Source organism: Plectropomus leopardus, chromosome 18 (assembly GCF_008729295.1).
Source record: "Plectropomus leopardus isolate mb chromosome 18, YSFRI_Pleo_2.0, whole genome shotgun sequence".
NCBI classification, from domain to species: domain Eukaryota; kingdom Metazoa; phylum Chordata; class Actinopteri; order Perciformes; family Serranidae; genus Plectropomus; species Plectropomus leopardus.
Window position 1 is genome coordinate 15,003,625 of NC_056480.1, and position 5,535 is coordinate 15,009,159.

Consider the following 5,535-nt stretch of genomic DNA (forward strand, 5'->3'; position numbering starts at 1 on the left):
TTAAAGGGTTTTAAATATTTGTTCGTGTCACCTGATCACAGCAGAAAAGCGATGTCGATCCAGGTTTATAATGATTCATCGTGTGTTACAAGATATAAAGCTGGTGCAGATTCATAAAACGGATCTCCTTAGACTTTCCATGAGACAACAGATTTCACAACATTATAGGCCCCTACACGCAACTCACTGATATCAAGTCAGTCAGACAGACAGAAAGTGCATCAGACTGAGCACATACCGCCGTTATGAATTAATAACAACCAATGTCCGGATGTCTTCATGCACACAAGCTCACGGAGTCAACACAAACTCCTCAGCAACACAAAATGACCAACAGAAACTCGCACCCAGCTGAAAAGACTCAAAAACAGGCCTGGCGGCCATCGAAAAAACACACAAAACACCACACTGCAAATAAAAACAACTTGCACTTACTTTTTGTTGTTTGTCTTCGCGTGAATATCCAGTGCTTGCGTTCATTTCCGAGCATATTCCGTCTGTTTGTGTCCACTGACCAAGTCCTGTCCTTGTCCCTTGGCCTTTATAAAGTCCTGTCCGGCGTTGTGTCGTTTGTTCCTGTCTCCGCGTGTTTTCACGATTAAAATGTCCTCTCCTCTGGTCAAAGTATCCGACTTGCATTTAAAGACATTTGGTGCTGTCAAACTGCAGAAAAGTCTTCAACCTGTCCCTACATCGGTTTGCCTGGAGTAACCCAAGCTAGCTACAAGCTATGCAGCAGGTAAGGCAACAGGACAGACAGAGACAAGTTGTGGGTCTCCCCGTGACTAAAAACGTCAATTTATTCATAAAAATGTGTATTTAAAACCAAGACTATAATTTATATATTTGTATTTAAAACTTTTAGCCGAATTTATTTCCATTTAGCACCCCTACATGTGGCTAGCTAATTGTGCAGCTAAGTGGGCGGGGCTGCTGCTCTTCTTCTTCTGATTTGATGTGACGCATTAAAGAAAAAAACACACGAGGTAATTGGTTAACCCTCTCAAACCCGAGCACCTGAAGGGAATGGGCAACTAAACAAGAAATGGGCAGATAAACGACAAGAAATTCGTTGTTTTTTTTTTAATTACAAGGAAATCATCTGAAAATAACTACAAAAAAAGACAGAAATAAAAGTAAGTGCTTGATTTTTTTCTGTGACAAAATTTTCAATATATAACGAGAAGAATTAAGAATATAGTTTTCTGGATGTTTTCCCCATTTTTGATAATATCTAATCATCCCTGCACAACTAATTTTCAAGTAATTTTCCTTTCACCTTTTACAAATTTATTTGCAATTTACCAGACTCTTCTTGTTATTTTGCATTCACAAATATGTATTAAGATCATTTTAAACCAAACTTACTAAAATTCCTGACTCATCTTAAAAAAAAAAAAATTAAAGTTTTTTTTTAAAGCAATAATTAGGGACTATACTTATCTGAGGAGGTAGGTGGCAGGGTTGTCACTTTTTTTTTTATCTTTACCCTTCCTGAAACTAAAGAAATATTTTACCCTAAGCCTAACCCTGAAGTAATTTAGGGTCATCATATATAACAAGAAGTCTCTTAATATTTTTCCAAGATGGTTGCAGAAAGTGATATGTTTACAGCTGTTCACTACTCACTACTTTTTTTTTTTTGCACAAAAAATGTTTAGTTTTATTAGCAAGATCTTTATCTATATAAATGATATTTTCCAGACAGAAAAGCATTTATGTTACTCATCTTGCTTTTTTTCTGTAGCAGTAAGCAGGCCAGCATGCATAACACCAGGACCCTGAATATGAAGCTGCTAAATAACATGCAGCCATCGTAAATGTTATTAATTAAATCTGTGTTTTGTACTGTGACATGTCAAAATTTTTGCTGTGAAAAAATAAAGCCTACAGTTGCTTTTTTTAAATGAAATGTCAAAATGTCATCCTCATACTCCTTTGCATGCCAATTATAGTCTACAAAACAGAATATGTCGTACATTAATTTGCTTTTATTGAATTACACTACATTGTGTGGTAATAATAACAATGATGGTTGGTACTGCTGCCTTACAGCAGGAACGCTGTGGGTATAAATCCACTGGCTGTACAGAGTTTGCTTCAGATTAAAGTAACATCAATTTATGTGCACAGTTGTGTCAGTTTGTGGTGTGTAATCGTATCCATAGTAACTGGCATCAATCAGCCATGCAGTTTTAGTGCTAGTGAATGTGACAGTGGTTTTAGCCCATGTTTATACTTTTATATCTGCAATATCAACCAAATTAAAAATATCTTTTCTAAGACCTTGATAGAAATGGCTGCACCACCAGGACAAGGTTATTCCCAGTCCAATAGCCACTGTAAAATCTCAGTCAAGCTTATTAAGCTGTATTTACTCAATTTTGTGAAGTTGTTGCAACTTAAAAATGTCATGTGACATCACCTTGGTCTTTCTATGTGTAAGCTACTTCAGTGAACCAAGTTGGTCTGACTTCATTATAAAAGGGGTTTTGCCGATGATGAAGTTAGGAGATATACTTGCTGTGTTTTGTCAACATGTTTAAGAAAATACAAATATGATTTAATAGTATGCAACCAGCAGTATACAGATATATAAGCACAATAAACTTGGTTAACTGAAATTGCTAAAACACAGATACCGATTTACTTTAACTTGTCATTTTTAAGTTGCAACAACTCTTCAAAATTAGGAAAATAGCTAAATTTGAAGTAAACTCAGATATAAAATAAACATAAATTAAAGCAGTTGGTTTTTCTAGATATTTTAAAGTAAAATTAACTTTAACTTAATAATTTTAGTTGTTGTTTTTTTTTTTTTAATCTGAGGTGAAAATAGAGCCTGACACTTGTCTTGTCTTGTGCTTTCAACCCATTGCACAGCAGGTTTATGATTTTGATCATTGTCTGAGTCAGTTATGATGACATACTGAGTCATTTATTTCGACTGGCATCAGATAAAAACCACGAACATTCTGTTAGCTCTTGATGACACCTATGGGCGGGAAGCAGTATAATATGAAGTACATCTGTGGTCCATGTGTGTCTATAAACACATCTCCTTTTTACTAAAAGAGATGTTCTTGTCTTGAACTAAACAGGCTCTACCATTCTGTGGCATATCATTACTAGTTATACAATCTGTTTCTTAGGAACTCAAAAGATTAAAATCATATACCAGAAGAAGTCAAGTGGAAAATTTAAGGCCAATTGTATTCATCGTAGCACGCCAGACTGAATAACATTGTATGATGGTGCCAGTACAAGAAATACAGCTTTTCAACTGGAACAATGAACACAAAGATTTTAAATCAGAGGCTTTGGTTGTCACACATTTCACTGTAGATGACATTCATATTATTCAAAGCAGGCTGAGCAGCAATGGTAATACAAGCTCATTTGTTTGCGGTGCTGCTGCATTATTGCAGGCAATGACAATAACAAGTCAGTCAGATGATCAAAGTTGGTCAAAATATTCATTTGATAAGATTACTATTATTAGCATGTTGCAAATGCACTTGCCTTGCTTACCTTTGGTCATGACAGTATATGAGCAGCAGAGGGAGCCCTTTCAGTTGGTTCAGATATTGGCTGGTGTCGTGATTACCAGTTGTGGTTGTGAGTCATTTCTCAGTACCACGGTGTCCTGTGCCTTCCACGTGGTGCTGACTCACTCTCTACTGTGGAGAGGACATGCAGGACTGGCTTTGACTGACATGCCTCATGAGCACACACTGTCTGGGACAAACTAAGAGTGTTAATCACCGAGTGCAAGGTGGAGGCTCATTTTTGAATCAGGGTACTTTTTTTGTTTTTCTGACATTTTGTTATGAGGGCTGGTCTAAAATATTCTATCGCAAGTAAGTAACATCAAAGTAATACTGGCACTGTAACATAATTCATAGGCTGAAATAGAAGGGAAAACACAATATATCCCCTTCAAGGTCCGAAAAGGAAGACCAACAAAAACATCTCTACTTGGATACAATTAAGCAGCTTGCAGCCAAGACAGAAGGTTCACAGCAGTATATCCAGAAATATCAACCAATGATTTCTTTAGTGTCAGTGTAAACTCAAACTACCAGCCTACATAAGGTACAAACTCCACACCTACCATTGACTAACAACTTAAAGGAACAGTTCACCTTAACATCAAAAGTATATATTTTTCATTTTGCCTGTAGTATTATTTATCAATCTAAATTGTTTTGGTGTGAGTAGCTAAGTTCTCTCCAATATAACGGACCTGGATGGCACTTGGCTTGTGCTGCTCAAAGCACCAAAAAAAAGGCATTTTAAAAAACTTATAGCCTCATTACTGAAGATGATCCACAGACCTTGTTGTAAGCAGTTTCATCTTGGAACTATTTTTTTCTACCAAACTACACCTGCCAACTGTATCACAGCGCAGAAGTGTGCATCTACTCATGGACAAGAGGCTCGTGCTTTTGACAGTGCGACACGTTAACATTAATCGCACCCTCCTTGGCTGAGCTATAATGTTAGCTAGCTCAGTGGTGCCAGGTGAACTAGTAGTAAATGCTAGCTTCTTTCTGTGTGTTGATACTTTTAGCAAGTGTAGTTCAGTAGAAAGAAGACAAACTGCTCACATAAGGCCTGTTACTACAGGTAAGAGGAGAAATATGTACTATTGATTTGGGGGTGTCCCTTAAGTTTTTTTAAGTGTCCCTTAAAAAAAAAAAATTCAAAGGCAGAAGAAAAGACACATATATGCTTTTTATTTCAATTTATTTATCTTTAAAGAACCAATACGAATTGGGGATGTTTTCAAAATGGGTACAATGATAAAAAACTGACCATTTTCATTCTTCTCCACCTTGTCTTTCAGACTAAATCTTCAGCTCTGTGTGTGAGTTAAATATGCATATTTAGGGGAAGTCCTATTGTAGCCCCGTTAAGGAGAATGAATAAAAGCAGGAAAAGTACCTGTTGTAGGAGTTGTTATGTTTGTTTCCTGTTTAACTGCCTGGATGAGGTGGTCTGAAGTGTATGTATACGTGTGCGTAGGATGCTAAGCAGGGTTTGGTAGGCTTATCTGAGGTGGACTGATTATTGCACTCCAACAAGATTTAAAAAAAAAAAAAAAAAAAGAAAGAAAAAAAAGACATGGCTCTCAAAGGATAAAAAACATCAACAAAACTATTGGATAACAAAGTGTCCTTGCCCCTGCCAAACTCATAACTGCCACACATATCATATCTTGTGAATAAATATTGCAGACATATTCAAACTGAGTGAACCCCTAAACTGAAAGTGACTTTAAGAAAGTGAAGGGTAAAAGGAAACATTACTGCATTTCAGGTGAACCTTTCGAGTTTTTGTGCAAAAAAAAAAAAAAAAAACACCCCAATACCAAAATGGACAGTCACAATATGTGTTCAAAGTTTAAAAATGTTTTTCTAAAAAGGTACATTATTCTGGCCTAATCATAATGTCAATAATTAGTGGAAATAAAAATAAGCAATATCATTTAACATTTCATCTTTTCTTCACCATTATTTGTGTAAAAATAAA